The 19,302-nt window shown below is 41.7% G+C and overlaps 10 non-coding genes across 10 annotated transcripts; all 10 read right to left on the bottom strand.

Annotated features, from left to right (window-relative positions):
- Positions 1 to 2,025: 2,025 nt before the first annotated feature.
- trnal-uag (transfer RNA leucine (anticodon UAG)) lies at positions 2,026 to 2,107 on the bottom strand. The gene has a single exon. It is a non-coding gene; the product is annotated as a tRNA-Leu (tRNA).
- Positions 2,108 to 3,769: 1,662 nt separating this feature from the next.
- On the bottom strand, positions 3,770 to 3,851 carry trnal-uag (transfer RNA leucine (anticodon UAG)). The gene has a single exon. It is a non-coding gene; the product is annotated as a tRNA-Leu (tRNA).
- Positions 3,852 to 5,513: 1,662 nt separating this feature from the next.
- trnal-uag (transfer RNA leucine (anticodon UAG)) lies at positions 5,514 to 5,595 on the bottom strand. Its single transcript has one exon. It is a non-coding gene; the product is annotated as a tRNA-Leu (tRNA).
- A 1,662-nt stretch (positions 5,596 to 7,257) lies between these two features.
- On the bottom strand, positions 7,258 to 7,339 carry trnal-uag (transfer RNA leucine (anticodon UAG)). The gene has a single exon. It is a non-coding gene; the product is annotated as a tRNA-Leu (tRNA).
- A 1,662-nt stretch (positions 7,340 to 9,001) lies between these two features.
- trnal-uag (transfer RNA leucine (anticodon UAG)) lies at positions 9,002 to 9,083 on the bottom strand. Its single transcript has one exon. It is a non-coding gene; the product is annotated as a tRNA-Leu (tRNA).
- A 1,662-nt stretch (positions 9,084 to 10,745) lies between these two features.
- trnal-uag (transfer RNA leucine (anticodon UAG)) lies at positions 10,746 to 10,827 on the bottom strand. The gene has a single exon. It is a non-coding gene; the product is annotated as a tRNA-Leu (tRNA).
- A 2,919-nt stretch (positions 10,828 to 13,746) lies between these two features.
- trnal-uag (transfer RNA leucine (anticodon UAG)) lies at positions 13,747 to 13,828 on the bottom strand. Its single transcript has one exon. It is a non-coding gene; the product is annotated as a tRNA-Leu (tRNA).
- Positions 13,829 to 15,490: 1,662 nt separating this feature from the next.
- On the bottom strand, positions 15,491 to 15,572 carry trnal-uag (transfer RNA leucine (anticodon UAG)). Its single transcript has one exon. It is a non-coding gene; the product is annotated as a tRNA-Leu (tRNA).
- Positions 15,573 to 17,236: 1,664 nt separating this feature from the next.
- Positions 17,237 to 17,318, bottom strand: trnal-uag (transfer RNA leucine (anticodon UAG)). The gene has a single exon. It is a non-coding gene; the product is annotated as a tRNA-Leu (tRNA).
- Positions 17,319 to 18,980: 1,662 nt separating this feature from the next.
- trnal-uag (transfer RNA leucine (anticodon UAG)) lies at positions 18,981 to 19,062 on the bottom strand. Its single transcript has one exon. It is a non-coding gene; the product is annotated as a tRNA-Leu (tRNA).
- Between the last annotated feature and the right edge of the window lie 240 nt (positions 19,063 to 19,302).

Below are 19,302 nucleotides of genomic sequence, written 5' to 3'. Positions count from 1 at the left end.
CAAATGTAGGTTTGGTCCCAAATAATCCATCGTTATATCCAAACAGCGACGTTTTGTTCGTGCGTTCTAGACACTATCCCAACGCTAAATCTCGGCCACGAGCATGACGCAAAATATGACAAAAAATTTCGAAATATTCCATTACCGTACTTCGAAGCATGTCAACCGCTGTTTAAAACCAATATTTATGCAATTTATCTCGTAGAGAAGCGATAATATTCCGACCGGGGAATCTGCCTGTCTGTAAACTGAGGAAAAAACCAAAAGCCGGGGGCGGGGCGTGTCACGCGCCTAAGGCTTAGTCCATTGACTGACCACTCAGCATTTGCTCTCGTGTGCTTCAGCCAGGGCTTGAATGACATCATTCCTGTTTTTCCCGGGCTGTGAGACTCCATTGTTGACGTGACAAGTGTCACGTAAGAGCAGAGATCCTTTGTAAACGACAGAGATAATAAAGAAGGGCAAGAAATGTTCAGACAGGGTACTTCCTGAACAGAAGCATCTCAGGTTTTTGCCTGCCATAGGAGTTCTGTTATACTCACAGACACCATAACCTCTCTTGGGTAGGGGGCAGTATTTTCACGTCCGGATGAAAAGCGTGCCCAAAGTAAACTGCCTGTTACTCAGGCCCAGAAGCTAGGATATGCATATAATTGGTAGATTTGGATAGGAAACACTCTAAAGTTTCTAAAACTGATAACATGATGTCTGTGTGTATAACACAACTGATAAGACAGGCAAAACCCCAAGGACAAACCATCCCAAAAAATAATAATTTTCAGCCTTCCACTGTTTGCAATGGCTTTCATGTTTATTATGAGGCGAAGTCCTCCCAGATTGCAGTTCCTAGGGCTTCAACTAGATGTCAACAGAAAGAGTTTCAGGCTGGTTTTTGGAAAAATGAGCTAGAAGTTGTAGTTTTTCTAAGTGGCTCCCATTTTGGCTGAAGTGTTTCCATGCGCGTGGGTGAAAGCGTGTTCTTTGTTATTTCTCTCCGGTAATGAACATACTTTTCTCCGTATTAAATTTGATCATTTCTTTGCGTATAAGGGTACCTGAGGTTTGATTATAAACGTTGTTGGACTTGTTTGGATAAGTTTATTGGTAACGTTTGGGATTCATTTTGTATGCATTTTGAAGCAGGGAAACCGGTGGATTATTGAATGAAGCGCGCCAGCTAAACTGAGTTTTTATGGCTATAAAGAAGGACTTTATCGAACAAAAGGACCCTTTGTGATGTAACTGGGACCTTTTGGAGTGCCAACAGAAGAAGATCTTCAAAGGTAAGGCATTTATTATATCGCTATTTCTGACTTTCGTGTCGCACCTGCCTGGTTGAATTCTTTTTTCATGTTTTTGTATGCGGGGCGCTGTCCTCAATTAATCGCATGGTGTGCTTTCGCCGTAAAGCCTTTTTGAAATCTGACACAGCGGCTGGATTAACAAGAAGTTAAGCTTTATTTTGATGTATAATACTTGTATTTTCATGAATGTTAAATATTTATATTTCTGTCATTTGAAATTCGCGCTCTGCAATTTCACCGGATGTTGGCCAGGTGGGACGCTACAGTCCCACATGCCCATAAGAAGTTTTAACAAGCTCAGAGAGGCAGATCTCAGCCAACTGGTATGCGTGGCCACCGCTACAGCAGACGACGAGTTAGTTAAGGCAATGTACTGCTAATTCATTGTGTTCTGCACTCGTGGGTTTGACGTCACACAACATTTTTCTCCTTCTTCCTTTTGTATTCTTCATTTATATCACGTTGCTTTTTCTTCCTGTGTCAACACACCATTTGTTTTTGCTGCTTTGTCTGAAGATCACATTTGTAGTGCCCTTTAACAAGCTCAGAAAGGTGTATCTCGGCCAACTGGTAGGAGGGCCACCGCTATAGCACAGGACGAGGTAGTTAAGGCAATTTAGTGCTAAAGATGCCAGCGGTGTTATTTCCCTTGTTTGAATATCGAAATGCTACCAAAGTTTTCATTGACCACACTGAAGATGTGCACAAAAAACAAGAATGATGGCAGCAGTGGGATTCGAACCCACGCCTCCAGAGAGACTGGAGCCTAAATCCAGCGCCTTAGACCACTCGGCCACGCTACCCTTCAATGTCAACAACCCCACACTTTGCCATCTGTTACCTAAGCCTGCTAAGCTCCCGTTCATTTCAGTCTCTTCTTTTTCATTTTTCCTTTTGAGTCCTTCGTTTATATCACATTGCTTTTTCTTCCTGTCTCAACACATTATTTGTTTTGCTGCTATGTCTGAAGAGCACATTTATAGAGCCCTTTAACCTCTCTTGGGTAGGGGGCAGTATTTTCACGTCCGGATGAAAAGCGTGCCCAAAGTAAACTGCCTGTTACTCAGGCCCAGAAGCTAGGATATGCATATAATTGGTAGATTTGGATAGGAAACACTCTAAAGTTTCTAAAACTGATAACATGATGTCTGTGTGTATAACACAACTGATAAGACAGGCAAAACCCCAAGGACAAACCATCCCAAAAAATAATAATTTTCAGCCTTCCACTGTTTGCAATGGCTTTCATGTTTATTATGAGGCGAAGTCCTCCCAGATTGCAGTTCCTAGGGCTTCAACTAGATGTCAACAGAAAGAGTTTCAGGCTGGTTTTTGGAAAAATGAGCTAGAAGTTGTAGTTTTTCTAAGTGGCTCCCATTTTGGCTGAAGTGTTTCCATGCGCGTGGGTGAAAGCGTGTTCTTTGTTATTTCTCTCCGGTAATGAACATACTTTTCTCCGTATTAAATTTGATCATTTCTTTGCGTATAAGGGTACCTGAGGTTTGATTATAAACGTTGTTGGACTTGTTTGGATAAGTTTATTGGTAACGTTTGGGATTCATTTTGTATGCATTTTGAAGCAGGGAAACCGGTGGATTATTGAATGAAGCGCGCCAGCTAAACTGAGTTTTTATGGCTATAAAGAAGGACTTTATCGAACAAAAGGACCCTTTGTGATGTAACTGGGACCTTTTGGAGTGCCAACAGAAGAAGATCTTCAAAGGTAAGGCATTTATTATATCGCTATTTCTGACTTTCGTGTCGCACCTGCCTGGTTGAATTCTTTTTTCATGTTTTTGTATGCGGGGCGCTGTCCTCAATTAATCGCATGGTGTGCTTTCGCCGTAAAGCCTTTTTGAAATCTGACACAGCGGCTGGATTAACAAGAAGTTAAGCTTTATTTTGATGTATAATACTTGTATTTTCATGAATGTTAAATATTTATATTTCTGTCATTTGAAATTCGCGCTCTGCAATTTCACCGGATGTTGGCCAGGTGGGACGCTACAGTCCCACATGCCCATAAGAAGTTTTAACAAGCTCAGAGAGGCAGATCTCAGCCAACTGGTATGCGTGGCCACCGCTACAGCAGACGACGAGTTAGTTAAGGCAATGTACTGCTAATTCATTGTGTTCTGCACTCGTGGGTTTGACGTCACACAACATTTTTCTCCTTCTTCCTTTTGTATTCTTCATTTATATCACGTTGCTTTTTCTTCCTGTGTCAACACACCATTTGTTTTTGCTGCTTTGTCTGAAGATCACATTTGTAGTGCCCTTTAACAAGCTCAGAAAGGTGTATCTCGGCCAACTGGTAGGAGGGCCACCGCTATAGCACAGGACGAGGTAGTTAAGGCAATTTAGTGCTAAAGATGCCAGCGGTGTTATTTCCCTTGTTTGAATATCGAAATGCTACCAAAGTTTTCATTGACCACACTGAAGATGTGCACAAAAAACAAGAATGATGGCAGCAGTGGGATTCGAACCCACGCCTCCAGAGAGACTGGAGCCTAAATCCAGCGCCTTAGACCACTCGGCCACGCTACCCTTCAATGTCAACAACCCCACACTTTGCCATCTGTTACCTAAGCCTGCTAAGCTCCCGTTCATTTCAGTCTCTTCTTTTTCATTTTTCCTTTTGAGTCCTTCGTTTATATCACATTGCTTTTTCTTCCTGTCTCAACACATTATTTGTTTTGCTGCTATGTCTGAAGAGCACATTTATAGAGCCCTTTAACCTCTCTTGGGTAGGGGGCAGTATTTTCACGTCCGGATGAAAAGCGTGCCCAAAGTAAACTGCCTGTTACTCAGGCCCAGAAGCTAGGATATGCATATAATTGGTAGATTTGGATAGGAAACACTCTAAAGTTTCTAAAACTGATAACATGATGTCTGTGTGTATAACACAACTGATAAGACAGGCAAAACCCCAAGGACAAACCATCCCAAAAAATAATAATTTTCAGCCTTCCACTGTTTGCAATGGCTTTCATGTTTATTATGAGGCGAAGTCCTCCCAGATTGCAGTTCCTAGGGCTTCAACTAGATGTCAACAGAAAGAGTTTCAGGCTGGTTTTTGGAAAAATGAGCTAGAAGTTGTAGTTTTTCTAAGTGGCTCCCATTTTGGCTGAAGTGTTTCCATGCGCGTGGGTGAAAGCGTGTTCTTTGTTATTTCTCTCCGGTAATGAACATACTTTTCTCCGTATTAAATTTGATCATTTCTTTGCGTATAAGGGTACCTGAGGTTTGATTATAAACGTTGTTGGACTTGTTTGGATAAGTTTATTGGTAACGTTTGGGATTCATTTTGTATGCATTTTGAAGCAGGGAAACCGGTGGATTATTGAATGAAGCGCGCCAGCTAAACTGAGTTTTTATGGCTATAAAGAAGGACTTTATCGAACAAAAGGACCCTTTGTGATGTAACTGGGACCTTTTGGAGTGCCAACAGAAGAAGATCTTCAAAGGTAAGGCATTTATTATATCGCTATTTCTGACTTTCGTGTCGCACCTGCCTGGTTGAATTCTTTTTTCATGTTTTTGTATGCGGGGCGCTGTCCTCAATTAATCGCATGGTGTGCTTTCGCCGTAAAGCCTTTTTGAAATCTGACACAGCGGCTGGATTAACAAGAAGTTAAGCTTTATTTTGATGTATAATACTTGTATTTTCATGAATGTTAAATATTTATATTTCTGTCATTTGAAATTCGCGCTCTGCAATTTCACCGGATGTTGGCCAGGTGGGACGCTACAGTCCCACATGCCCATAAGAAGTTTTAACAAGCTCAGAGAGGCAGATCTCAGCCAACTGGTATGCGTGGCCACCGCTACAGCAGACGACGAGTTAGTTAAGGCAATGTACTGCTAATTCATTGTGTTCTGCACTCGTGGGTTTGACGTCACACAACATTTTTCTCCTTCTTCCTTTTGTATTCTTCATTTATATCACGTTGCTTTTTCTTCCTGTGTCAACACACCATTTGTTTTTGCTGCTTTGTCTGAAGATCACATTTGTAGTGCCCTTTAACAAGCTCAGAAAGGTGTATCTCGGCCAACTGGTAGGAGGGCCACCGCTATAGCACAGGACGAGGTAGTTAAGGCAATTTAGTGCTAAAGATGCCAGCGGTGTTATTTCCCTTGTTTGAATATCGAAATGCTACCAAAGTTTTCATTGACCACACTGAAGATGTGCACAAAAAACAAGAATGATGGCAGCAGTGGGATTCGAACCCACGCCTCCAGAGAGACTGGAGCCTAAATCCAGCGCCTTAGACCACTCGGCCACGCTACCCTTCAATGTCAACAACCCCACACTTTGCCATCTGTTACCTAAGCCTGCTAAGCTCCCGTTCATTTCAGTCTCTTCTTTTTCATTTTTCCTTTTGAGTCCTTCGTTTATATCACATTGCTTTTTCTTCCTGTCTCAACACATTATTTGTTTTGCTGCTATGTCTGAAGAGCACATTTATAGAGCCCTTTAACCTCTCTTGGGTAGGGGGCAGTATTTTCACGTCCGGATGAAAAGCGTGCCCAAAGTAAACTGCCTGTTACTCAGGCCCAGAAGCTAGGATATGCATATAATTGGTAGATTTGGATAGGAAACACTCTAAAGTTTCTAAAACTGATAACATGATGTCTGTGTGTATAACACAACTGATAAGACAGGCAAAACCCCAAGGACAAACCATCCCAAAAAATAATAATTTTCAGCCTTCCACTGTTTGCAATGGCTTTCATGTTTATTATGAGGCGAAGTCCTCCCAGATTGCAGTTCCTAGGGCTTCAACTAGATGTCAACAGAAAGAGTTTCAGGCTGGTTTTTGGAAAAATGAGCTAGAAGTTGTAGTTTTTCTAAGTGGCTCCCATTTTGGCTGAAGTGTTTCCATGCGCGTGGGTGAAAGCGTGTTCTTTGTTATTTCTCTCCGGTAATGAACATACTTTTCTCCGTATTAAATTTGATCATTTCTTTGCGTATAAGGGTACCTGAGGTTTGATTATAAACGTTGTTGGACTTGTTTGGATAAGTTTATTGGTAACGTTTGGGATTCATTTTGTATGCATTTTGAAGCAGGGAAACCGGTGGATTATTGAATGAAGCGCGCCAGCTAAACTGAGTTTTTATGGCTATAAAGAAGGACTTTATCGAACAAAAGGACCCTTTGTGATGTAACTGGGACCTTTTGGAGTGCCAACAGAAGAAGATCTTCAAAGGTAAGGCATTTATTATATCGCTATTTCTGACTTTCGTGTCGCACCTGCCTGGTTGAATTCTTTTTTCATGTTTTTGTATGCGGGGCGCTGTCCTCAATTAATCGCATGGTGTGCTTTCGCCGTAAAGCCTTTTTGAAATCTGACACAGCGGCTGGATTAACAAGAAGTTAAGCTTTATTTTGATGTATAATACTTGTATTTTCATGAATGTTAAATATTTATATTTCTGTCATTTGAAATTCGCGCTCTGCAATTTCACCGGATGTTGGCCAGGTGGGACGCTACAGTCCCACATGCCCATAAGAAGTTTTAACAAGCTCAGAGAGGCAGATCTCAGCCAACTGGTATGCGTGGCCACCGCTACAGCAGACGACGAGTTAGTTAAGGCAATGTACTGCTAATTCATTGTGTTCTGCACTCGTGGGTTTGACGTCACACAACATTTTTCTCCTTCTTCCTTTTGTATTCTTCATTTATATCACGTTGCTTTTTCTTCCTGTGTCAACACACCATTTGTTTTTGCTGCTTTGTCTGAAGATCACATTTGTAGTGCCCTTTAACAAGCTCAGAAAGGTGTATCTCGGCCAACTGGTAGGAGGGCCACCGCTATAGCACAGGACGAGGTAGTTAAGGCAATTTAGTGCTAAAGATGCCAGCGGTGTTATTTCCCTTGTTTGAATATCGAAATGCTACCAAAGTTTTCATTGACCACACTGAAGATGTGCACAAAAAACAAGAATGATGGCAGCAGTGGGATTCGAACCCACGCCTCCAGAGAGACTGGAGCCTAAATCCAGCGCCTTAGACCACTCGGCCACGCTACCCTTCAATGTCAACAACCCCACACTTTGCCATCTGTTACCTAAGCCTGCTAAGCTCCCGTTCATTTCAGTCTCTTCTTTTTCATTTTTCCTTTTGAGTCCTTCGTTTATATCACATTGCTTTTTCTTCCTGTCTCAACACATTATTTGTTTTGCTGCTATGTCTGAAGAGCACATTTATAGAGCCCTTTAACCTCTCTTGGGTAGGGGGCAGTATTTTCACGTCCGGATGAAAAGCGTGCCCAAAGTAAACTGCCTGTTACTCAGGCCCAGAAGCTAGGATATGCATATAATTGGTAGATTTGGATAGGAAACACTCTAAAGTTTCTAAAACTGATAACATGATGTCTGTGTGTATAACACAACTGATAAGACAGGCAAAACCCCAAGGACAAACCATCCCAAAAAATAATAATTTTCAGCCTTCCACTGTTTGCAATGGCTTTCATGTTTATTATGAGGCGAAGTCCTCCCAGATTGCAGTTCCTAGGGCTTCAACTAGATGTCAACAGAAAGAGTTTCAGGCTGGTTTTTGGAAAAATGAGCTAGAAGTTGTAGTTTTTCTAAGTGGCTCCCATTTTGGCTGAAGTGTTTCCATGCGCGTGGGTGAAAGCGTGTTCTTTGTTATTTCTCTCCGGTAATGAACATACTTTTCTCCGTATTAAATTTGATCATTTCTTTGCGTATAAGGGTACCTGAGGTTTGATTATAAACGTTGTTGGACTTGTTTGGATAAGTTTATTGGTAACGTTTGGGATTCATTTTGTATGCATTTTGAAGCAGGGAAACCGGTGGATTATTGAATGAAGCGCGCCAGCTAAACTGAGTTTTTATGGCTATAAAGAAGGACTTTATCGAACAAAAGGACCCTTTGTGATGTAACTGGGACCTTTTGGAGTGCCAACAGAAGAAGATCTTCAAAGGTAAGGCATTTATTATATCGCTATTTCTGACTTTCGTGTCGCACCTGCCTGGTTGAATTCTTTTTTCATGTTTTTGTATGCGGGGCGCTGTCCTCAATTAATCGCATGGTGTGCTTTCGCCGTAAAGCCTTTTTGAAATCTGACACAGCGGCTGGATTAACAAGAAGTTAAGCTTTATTTTGATGTATAATACTTGTATTTTCATGAATGTTAAATATTTATATTTCTGTCATTTGAAATTCGCGCTCTGCAATTTCACCGGATGTTGGCCAGGTGGGACGCTACAGTCCCACATGCCCATAAGAAGTTTTAACAAGCTCAGAGAGGCAGATCTCAGCCAACTGGTATGCGTGGCCACCGCTACAGCAGACGACGAGTTAGTTAAGGCAATGTACTGCTAATTCATTGTGTTCTGCACTCGTGGGTTTGACGTCACACAACATTTTTCTCCTTCTTCCTTTTGTATTCTTCATTTATATCACGTTGCTTTTTCTTCCTGTGTCAACACACCATTTGTTTTTGCTGCTTTGTCTGAAGATCACATTTGTAGTGCCCTTTAACAAGCTCAGAAAGGTGTATCTCGGCCAACTGGTAGGAGGGCCACCGCTATAGCACAGGACGAGGTAGTTAAGGCAATTTAGTGCTAAAGATGCCAGCGGTGTTATTTCCCTTGTTTGAATATCGAAATGCTACCAAAGTTTTCATTGACCACACTGAAGATGTGCACAAAAAACAAGAATGATGGCAGCAGTGGGATTCGAACCCACGCCTCCAGAGAGACTGGAGCCTAAATCCAGCGCCTTAGACCACTCGGCCACGCTACCCTTCAATGTCAACAACCCCACACTTTGCCATCTGTTACCTAAGCCTGCTAAGCTCCCGTTCATTTCAGTCTCTTCTTTTTCATTTTTCCTTTTGAGTCCTTCGTTTATATCACATTGCTTTTTCTTCCTGTCTCAACACATTATTTGTTTTGCTGCTATGTCTGAAGAGCACATTTATAGAGCCCTTTAACCTCTCTTGGGTAGGGGGCAGTATTTTCACGTCCGGATGAAAAGCGTGCCCAAAGTAAACTGCCTGTTACTCAGGCCCAGAAGCTAGGATATGCATATAATTGGTAGATTTGGATAGGAAACACTCTAAAGTTTCTAAAACTGATAACATGATGTCTGTGTGTATAACACAACTGATAAGACAGGCAAAACCCCAAGGACAAACCATCCCAAAAAATAATAATTTTCAGCCTTCCACTGTTTGCAATGGCTTTCATGTTTATTATGAGGCGAAGTCCTCCCAGATTGCAGTTCCTAGGGCTTCAACTAGATGTCAACAGAAAGAGTTTCAGGCTGGTTTTTGGAAAAATGAGCTAGAAGTTGTAGTTTTTCTAAGTGGCTCCCATTTTGGCTGAAGTGTTTCCATGCGCGTGGGTGAAAGCGCGTTCTTTGTTATTTCTCTCCGGTAATGAACATACTTTTCTCCGTATTAAATTTGATCATTTCTTTGCGTATAAGGGTACCTGAGGTTTGATTATAAACGTTGTTGGACTTGTTTGGATAAGTTTATTGGTAACGTTTGGGATTCATTTTGTATGCATTTTGAAGCAGGGAAACCGGTGGATTATTGAATGAAGCGCGCCAGCTAAACTGAGTTTTTATGGCTATAAAGAAGGACTTTATCGAACAAAAGGACCCTTTGTGATGTAACTGGGACCTTTTGGAGTGCCAACAGAAGAAGATCTTCAAAGGTAAGGCATTTATTATATCGCTATTTCTGACTTTCGTGTCGCACCTGCCTGGTTGAATTCTTTTTTCATGTTTTTGTATGCGGGGCGCTGTCCTCAATTAATCGCATGGTGTGCTTTCGCCGTAAAGCCTTTTTGAAATCTGACACAGCGGCTGGATTAACAAGAAGTTAAGCTTTATTTTGATGTATAATACTTGTATTTTCATGAATGTTAAATATTTATATTTCTGTCATTTGAAATTCGCGCTCTGCAATTTCACCGGATGTTGGCCAGGTGGGACGCTACAGTCCCACATGCCCATAAGAAGTTTTAACAAGCTCAGAGAGGCAGATCTCAGCCAACTGGTATGCGTGGCCACCGCTACAGCAGACGACGAGTTAGTTAAGGCAATGTACTGCTAATTCATTGTGTTCTGCACTCGTGGGTTTGACGTCACACAACATTTTTCTCCTTCTTCCTTTTGTATTCTTCATTTATATCACGTTGCTTTTTCTTCCTGTGTCAACACACCATTTGTTTTTGCTGCTTTGTCTGAAGATCACATTTGTAGTGCCCTTTAACAAGCTCAGAAAGGTGTATCTCGGCCAACTGGTAGGAGGGCCACCGCTATAGCACAGGACGAGGTAGTTAAGGCAATTTAGTGCTAAAGATGCCAGCGGTGTTATTTCCCTTGTTTGAATATCGAAATGCTACCAAAGTTTTCATTGACCACACTGAAGATGTGCACAAAAAACAAGAATGATGGCAGCAGTGGGATTCGAACCCACGCCTCCAGAGAGACTGGAGCCTAAATCCAGCGCCTTAGACCACTCGGCCACGCTACCCTTCAATGTCAACAACCCCACACTTTGCCATCTGTTACCTAAGCCTGCTAAGCTCCCGTTCATTTCAGTCTCTTCGAAACGTACTATGACTAATTTCTCAAACATATGACTATTTTACAGCTATTTAAAGACAAGAATCTCGTTAATCTAACCCACTGTCCGATTTCAAAAAGGCTTTACAACGAAAGCAAAACATTAGATTATGTCAGCAGAGTGCCCAGCCAGAAAAATCAGACAGCTTTTTTTCAAGCTAGCATATCATGTCACATAAACCCAAACCACAGCTAAATGCAGCACTAACCTTTGATGATCTTCATCAGATGACACACCTAGGACATTGTGTTATACAATACATGCATGTCTGTTCAATCAAGTTCATATTTATATCAAAAAACAGCTTTCGCATTAGCATGTGACGTTCAGAAAACGCATAACCCCCCGGCAAACTTCCGTTGAATTTACTACTAAATTACTCACGATAAACGTTCACAAAAAGCATAACAATTATTTTAAGAATTATAGATACAGAACTCCTCTATGCACTCGATATGTCCGATTTTAAAATAGCTTTTCGGATGAAGCACATTTTGCAATAATGTAAGTACATAGCCCGGCGTTACAGGGCTAGCTATTTAGACACCCACCCAGTGTAGCCTTCACCAAAATCACATTTCCTATAAGAAAAATGTTCTTACCTTGCTTGTTCTTCATCAGAATACACTGCCAGGACTTCTACTTCAATAACAAATGTAGGTTTGGTCCCAAATAATCCATCGTTATATCCAAACAGCGACGTTTTGTTCGTGCGTTCTAGACACTATCCCAACGCTAAATCTCGGCCACGAGCATGACGCAAAATATGACAAAAAATTTCGAAATATTCCATTACCGTACTTCGAAGCATGTCAACCGCTGTTTAAAACCAATATTTATGCAATTTATCTCGTAGAGAAGCGATAATATTCCGACCGGGAATCTGCCTGTCTGTAAACTGAGGAAAAAACCAAAAGCCGGGGGCGGGGCGTGTCACGCGCCTAAGGCTTAGTCCATTGACTGACCACTCAGCATTTGCTCTCGTGTGCTTCAGCCAGGGCTTTGAATGACATCATTCCTGTTTTTCCCGGGCTGTGAGACTCCATTGTTGACGTGACAAGTGTCACGTAAGAGCAGAGATCCTTTGTAAACGACAGAGATAATAAAGAAGGGCAAGAAATGTTCAGACAGGGTACTTCCTGAACAGAAGCATCTCAGGTTTTTGCCTGCCATAGGAGTTCTGTTATACTCACAGACACCATTCAAACAGTTTCAGAAACTTTGGAGTGTTTTCTCTCCAAAGCTAATAATTATATGCATATTCCAGTTTCTGGGCAGGACTAATAATCAGATTAAATCGGGTACGTTTTTTATCCAGCCGTGAAATTACTGCCCCCTAGATGTAACAGGTTAACCTCTCTTGGGTAGGGGGCAGTATTTTCACGTCCGGATGAAAAGCGTGCCCAAAGTAAACTGCCTGTTACTCAGGCCCAGAAGCTAGGATATGCATATAATTGGTAGATTTGGATAGGAAACACTCTAAAGTTTCTAAAACTGATAACATGATGTCTGTGTGTATAACACAACTGATAAGACAGGCAAAACCCCAAGGACAAACCATCCCAAAAAATAATAATTTTCAGCCTTCCACTGTTTGCAATGGCTTTCATGTTTATTATGAGGCGAAGTCCTCCCAGATTGCAGTTCCTAGGGCTTCAACTAGATGTCAACAGAAAGAGTTTCAGGCTGGTTTTTGGAAAAATGAGCTAGAAGTTGTAGTTTTTCTAAGTGGTTCCCATTTTGGCTGAAGTGTTTCCATGCGCGTGGGTGAAAGCGTGTTCTTTGTTATTTCTCTCCGGTAATGAACATACTTTTCTCCGTCTTAAATTTGATCATTTCTTTGCGTATAAGGGTACCTGAGGTTTGATTATAAACGTTGTTGGACTTGTTTGGATAAGTTTATTGGTAACGTTTGGGATTCATTTTGTATGCATTTTGAAGCAGGGAAACCGGTGGATTATTGAATGAAGCGCGCCAGCTAAACTGAGTTTTTATGGCTATAAAGAAGGACTTTATCGAACAAAAGGACCCTTTGTGATGTAACTGGGACCTTTTGGAGTGCCAACAGAAGAAGATCTTCAAAGGTAAGGCATTTATTATATCGCTATTTCTGACTTTCGTGTCGCACCTGCCTGGTTGAATTCTTTTTTCATGTTTTTGTATGCGGGGCGCTGTCCTCAATTAATCGCATGGTGTGCTTTCGCCGTAAAGCCTTTTTGAAATCTGACACAGCGGCTGGATTAACAAGAAGTTAAGCTTTATTTTGATGTATAATACTTGTATTTTCATGAATGTTAAATATTTATATTTCTGTCATTTGAAATTCGCGCTCTGCAATTTCACCGGATGTTGGCCAGGTGGGACGCTACAGTCCCACATGCCCATAAGAAGTTTTAACAAGCTCAGAGAGGCAGATCTCAGCCAACTGGTATGCGTGGCCACCGCTACAGCAGACGACGAGTTAGTTAAGGCAATGTACTGCTAATTCATTGTGTTCTGCACTCGTGGGTTTGACGTCACACAACATTTTTCTCCTTCTTCCTTTTGTATTCTTCATTTATATCACGTTGCTTTTTCTTCCTGTGTCAACACACCATTTGTTTTTGCTGCTTTGTCTGAAGATCACATTTGTAGTGCCCTTTAACAAGCTCAGAAAGGTGTATCTCGGCCAACTGGTAGGAGGGCCACCGCTATAGCACAGGACGAGGTAGTTAAGGCAATTTAGTGCTAAAGATGCCAGCGGTGTTATTTCCCTTGTTTGAATATCGAAATGCTACCAAAGTTTTCATTGACCACACTGAAGATGTGCACAAAAAACAAGAATGATGGCAGCAGTGGGATTCGAACCCACGCCTCCAGAGAGACTGGAGCCTAAATCCAGCGCCTTAGACCACTCGGCCACGCTACCCTTCAATGTCAACAACCCCACACTTTGCCATCTGTTACCTAAGCCTGCTAAGCTCCCGTTCATTTCAGTCTCTTCTTTTTCATTTTTCCTTTTGAGTCCTTCGTTTATATCACATTGCTTTTTCTTCCTGTCTCAACACATTATTTGTTTTGCTGCTATGTCTGAAGAGCACATTTATAGAGCCCTTTAACCTCTCTTGGGTAGGGGGCAGTATTTTCACGTCCGGATGAAAAGCGTGCCCAAAGTAAACTGCCTGTTACTCAGGCCCAGAAGCTAGGATATGCATATAATTGGTAGATTTGGATAGGAAACACTCTAAAGTTTCTAAAACTGATAACATGATGTCTGTGTGTATAACACAACTGATAAGACAGGCAAAACCCCAAGGACAAACCATCCCAAAAAATAATAATTTTCAGCCTTCCACTGTTTGCAATGGCTTTCATGTTTATTATGAGGCGAAGTCCTCCCAGATTGCAGTTCCTAGGGCTTCAACTAGATGTCAACAGAAAGAGTTTCAGGCTGGTTTTTGGAAAAATGAGCTAGAAGTTGTAGTTTTTCTAAGTGGCTCCCATTTTGGCTGAAGTGTTTCCATGCGCGTGGGTGAAAGCGTGTTCTTTGTTATTTCTCTCCGGTAATGAACATACTTTTCTCCGTCTTAAATTTGATCATTTCTTTGCGTATAAGGGTACCTGAGGTTTGATTATAAACGTTGTTGGACTTGTTTGGATAAGTTTATTGGTAACGTTTGGGATTCATTTTGTATGCATTTTGAAGCAGGGAAACCGGTGGATTATTGAATGAAGCGCGCCAGCTAAACTGAGTTTTTATGGCTATAAAGAAGGACTTTATCGAACAAAAGGACCCTTTGTGATGTAACTGGGACCTTTTGGAGTGCCAACAGAAGAAGATCTTCAAAGGTAAGGCATTTATTATATCGCTATTTCTGACTTTCGTGTCGCACCTGCCTGGTTGAATTATTTTTTCATGTTTTTGTATGCGGGGCGCTGTCCTCAATTAATCGCATGGTGTGCTTTCGCCGTAAAGCCTTTTTGAAATCTGACACAGCGGCTGGATTAACAAGAAGTTAAGCTTTATTTTGATGTATAATACTTGTATTTTCATGAATGTTAAATATTTATATTTCTGTCATTTGAAATTCGCGCTCTGCAATTTCACCGGATGTTGGCCAGGTGGGACGCTACAGTCCCACATGCCCATAAGAAGTTTTAACAAGCTCAGAGAGGCAGATCTCAGCCAACTGGTATGCGTGGCCACCGCTACAGCAGAGGACGAGTTAGTTAAGGCAATGTACTGCTAATTCATTGTGTTCTGCACTCGTGGGTTTGACGTCACACAACATTTTTCTCCTTCTTCCTTTTGTATTCTTCATTTATATCACGTTGCTTTGTCTTCCTGTGTCAACACACCATTTGTTTTTGCTGCTTTGTCTGAAGATCACATTTGTAGTGCCCTTTAACAAGCTCAGAAAGGTGTATCTCGGCCAACTGGTAGGAGGGCCACCGCTATAGCACAGGACGAGGTAGTTAAGGCAATTTAGTGCTAAAGATGCCAGCGGTGTTATTTCCCTTGTTTGAATATCGAAATGCTACCAAAGTTTTCATTGACCACACTGAAGATGTGCACAAAAAACAAGAATGATGGCAGCAGTGGGATTCGAACCCACGCCTCCAGAGAGACTGGAGCCTAAATCCAGCGCCTTAGACCACTCGGCCACGCTACCCTTCAATGTCAACAACCCCACACTTTGCCATCTGTTACCTAAGCCTGCTAAGCTCCCGTTTACTTCAGGTCTCTTCTTTTTCATTTTTCCTTTTGAGTCCTTCGTTTATATCACATTGCTTTTTCTTCCTGTCTCAACACATTATTTGTTTTGCTGCTATGTCTGAAGAGCACATTTATAGAGCCCTTTAACCTCTCTTGGGTAGGGGGCAGTATTTTCACGTCCGGATGAAAAGCGTGCCCAAAGTAAACTGCCTGTTACTCAGGCCCAGAAGCTAGGATATGCATATAATTGGTAGATTTGGATAGGAAACACTCTAAAGTTTCTAAAACTGATAACATGATGTCTGTGTGTATAACACAACTGATAAGACAGGCAAAACCCCAAGGACAAACCATCCCAAAAAATAATAATTTTCAGCCTTCCACTGTTTCCAATGGCTTTCATGTTTATTATGAGGCGAAGTCCTCCCAGATTGCAGTTCCTAGGGCTTCAACTAGATGTCAACAGAAAGAGTTTCAGGCTGGTTTTTGGAAAAATGAGCTAGAGGTTGTAGTTTTTCTAAGTGGCTCCCATTTTGGCTGAAGTGTTTCCATGCGCGTGGGTGAAAGCGCTGTTCTTTGTTATTTCTCTCCGGTAATGAACATACTTTTCTCCGTATTAAATTTGATCATTTCTTTGCGTATAAGGGTACCTGAGGTTTGATTATAAACGTTGTTGGACTTGTTTGGATAAGTTTATTGGTAACGTTTGGGATTCATTTTGTATGCATTTTGAAGCAGGGAAACCGGTGGATTATTGAATGAAGCGCGCCAGCTAAACTGAGTTTTTATGGCTATAAAGAAGGACTTTATCGAACAAAAGGACCCTTTGTGATGTAACTGGGACCTTTTGGAGTGCCAACAGAAGAAGATCTTCAAAGGTAAGGCATTTATTATATCGCTATTTCTGACTTTCGTGTCGCACCTGCCTGGTTGAATTCTTTTTTCATGTTTTTGTATGCGGGGCGCTGTCCTCAATTAATCGCATGGTGTGCTTTCTCCGTAAAGCCTTTTTGAAATCTGACACAGCGGCTGGATTAACAAGAAGTTAAGCTTTATTTTGATGTATAATACTTGTATTTTCATGAATGTTAAATATTTATATTTCTGTCATTTGAAATTCGCGCTCTGCAATTTCACCGGATGTTGGCCAGGTGGGACGCTACAGTCCCACATGCCCATAAGAAGTTTTAACAAGCTCAGAGAGGCAGATCTCAGCCAACTGGTATGCGTGGCCACCGCTACAGCAGACGACGAGTTAGTTAAGGCAATGTACTGCTAATTCATTGTGTTCTGCACTCGTGGGTTTGACGTCACACAACATTTTTCTCCTTCTTCCTTTTGTATTCTTCATTTATATCACGTTGCTTTTTCTTCCTGTGTCAACACACCATTTGTTTTTGCTGCTTTGTCTGAAGATCACATTTGTAGTGCCCTTTAACAAGCTCAGAAAGGTGTATCTCGGCCAACTGGTAGGAGGGCCACCGCTATAGCACAGGACGAGGTAGTTAAGGCAATTTAGTGCTAAAGATGCCAGCGGTGTTATTTCCCTTGTTTTAATATCGAAATGCTACCAAAGTTTTCATTGACCACACTGAAGATGTGCACAAAAAACAAGAATGATGGCAGCAGTGGGATTCGAACCCACGCCTCCAGAGAGACTGGAGCCTAAATCCAGCGCCTTAGACCACTCGGCCACGCTACCCTTCAATGTCAACAACCCCACACTTTGCCATCTGTTACCTAAGCCTGCTAAGCTCCCGTTCATTTCGGTCTCTTCTTTTTCATTTTTCCTTTTGAGTCCTTCGTTTATATCACATTGCTTTTTCTTCCTGTCTCAACACATTATTTGTTTTGCTGCTATGTCTGAAGAGCACATTTATAGAGCCCTTTAACCTCTCTTGGGTAGGGGGCAGTATTTTCACGTCCGGATGAAAAGCGTGCCCAAAGTAAACTGCCTGTTACTCAGGCCCAGAAGCTAGGATATGCATATAATTGGTAGATTTGGATAGGAAACACTCTAAAGTTTCTAAAACTGATAACATGATGTCTGTGTGTATAACACAACTGATAAGACAGGCAAAACCCCAAGGACAAACCATCCCAAAAAATAATAATTTTCAGCCTTCCACTGTTTCCAATGGCTTTCATGTTTATTATGAGGCGAAGTCCTCCCAGATTGCAGTTCCTAGGGCTTCAACTAGATGTCAACAGAAAGAGTTTCAGGCTGGTTTTTGGAAAAATGAGCTAGAAGTTGTAGTTTTTCTAAGTGGCTCCCATTTTGGCTGAAGTGTTTCCATGCGCGTGGGTGAAAGCGCGTTCTTTGTTATTTCTCTCCGGTAATGAACATACTTTTCTCCGTATTAAATTTGATCATTTCTTTGCGTATAAGGGTACCTGAGGTTTGATTATAAACGTTGTTGGACTTGTTTGGATAAGTTTATTGGTAACGTTTGGGATTCATTTTGTATGCATTTTGAAGCAGGGAAACCGGTGGATTATTGAATGAAGCGCGCCAGCTAAACTGAGTTTTTATGGCTATAAAGAAGGACTTTATCGAACAAAAGGACCCTTTGTGATGTAACTGGGACCTTTTGGAGTGCCAACAGAAGAAGATCTTCAAAGGTAAGGCATTTATTATATCGCTATTTCTGACTTTCGTGTCGCACCTGCCTGGTTGAATTATTTTTTCATGTTTTTGTATGCGGGGCGCTGTCCTCAATTAATCGCATGGTGTGCTTTCGCCGTAAAGCCTTTTTGAAATCTGACACAGCGGCTGGATTAACAAGAAGTTAAGCTTTATTTTGATGTATAATACTTGTATTTTCATGAATGTTAAATATTTATATTTCTGTCATTTGAAATTCGCGCTCTGCAATTTCACCGGATGTTGGCCAGGTGGGACGCTACAGTCCCACATGCCCATAAGAAGTTTTAACAAGCTCAGAGAGGCAGATCTCAGCCAACTGGTATGCGTGGCCACCGCTACAGCAGACGACGAGTTAGTTAAGGCAATGTACTGCTAATTCATTGTGTTCTGCACTCGTGGGTTTGACGTCACACAACATTTTTCTCCTTCTTCCTTTTGTATTCTTCATTTATATCACGTTGCTTTTTCTTCCTGTGTCAACACACCATTTGTTTTTGCTGCTTTGTCTGAAGATCACATTTGTAGTGCCCTTTAACAAGCTCAGAAAGGTGTATCTCGGCCAACTGGTAGGAGGGTCACCGCTATAGCACAGGACGAGGTAGTTAAGGCAATTTAGTGCTAAAGATGCCAGCGGTGTTATTTCCCTTGTTTGAATATCGAAATGCTACCAAAGTTTTCATTGACCACACTGAAGATGTGCACAAAAAACAAGAATGATGGCAGCAGTGGGATTCGAACCCACGCCTCCAGAGAGACTGGAGCCTAAATCCAGCGCCTTAGACCACTCGGCCACGCTACCCTTCAATGTCAAAGACCCCACACTTTGCCATCTGTTACCTAAGCCTGCTAAGCTCCCGTTCATTTCGGTCTCTTCTTTTTCATTTTTCCTTTTGAGTCCTTCGTTTATATCACATTGCTTTTTCTTCCTGTCTCAACACATTATTTGTTTTGCTGCTATGTCTGAAGAGCACATTTATAGAGCCCTTTAACCTCTCTTGGGTAGGGGGCAGTATTTTCACGTCCGGATGAAAAGCGTGCC

Source organism: Salmo trutta, unplaced genomic scaffold, assembly GCF_901001165.1.
Source record: "Salmo trutta unplaced genomic scaffold, fSalTru1.1, whole genome shotgun sequence".
Lineage (NCBI taxonomy): Eukaryota > Metazoa > Chordata > Actinopteri > Salmoniformes > Salmonidae > Salmo > Salmo trutta.
The sequence above is the reverse complement of the archived record's forward strand: the minus strand, read 5'-3'. Positions and strand labels throughout refer to the sequence as shown.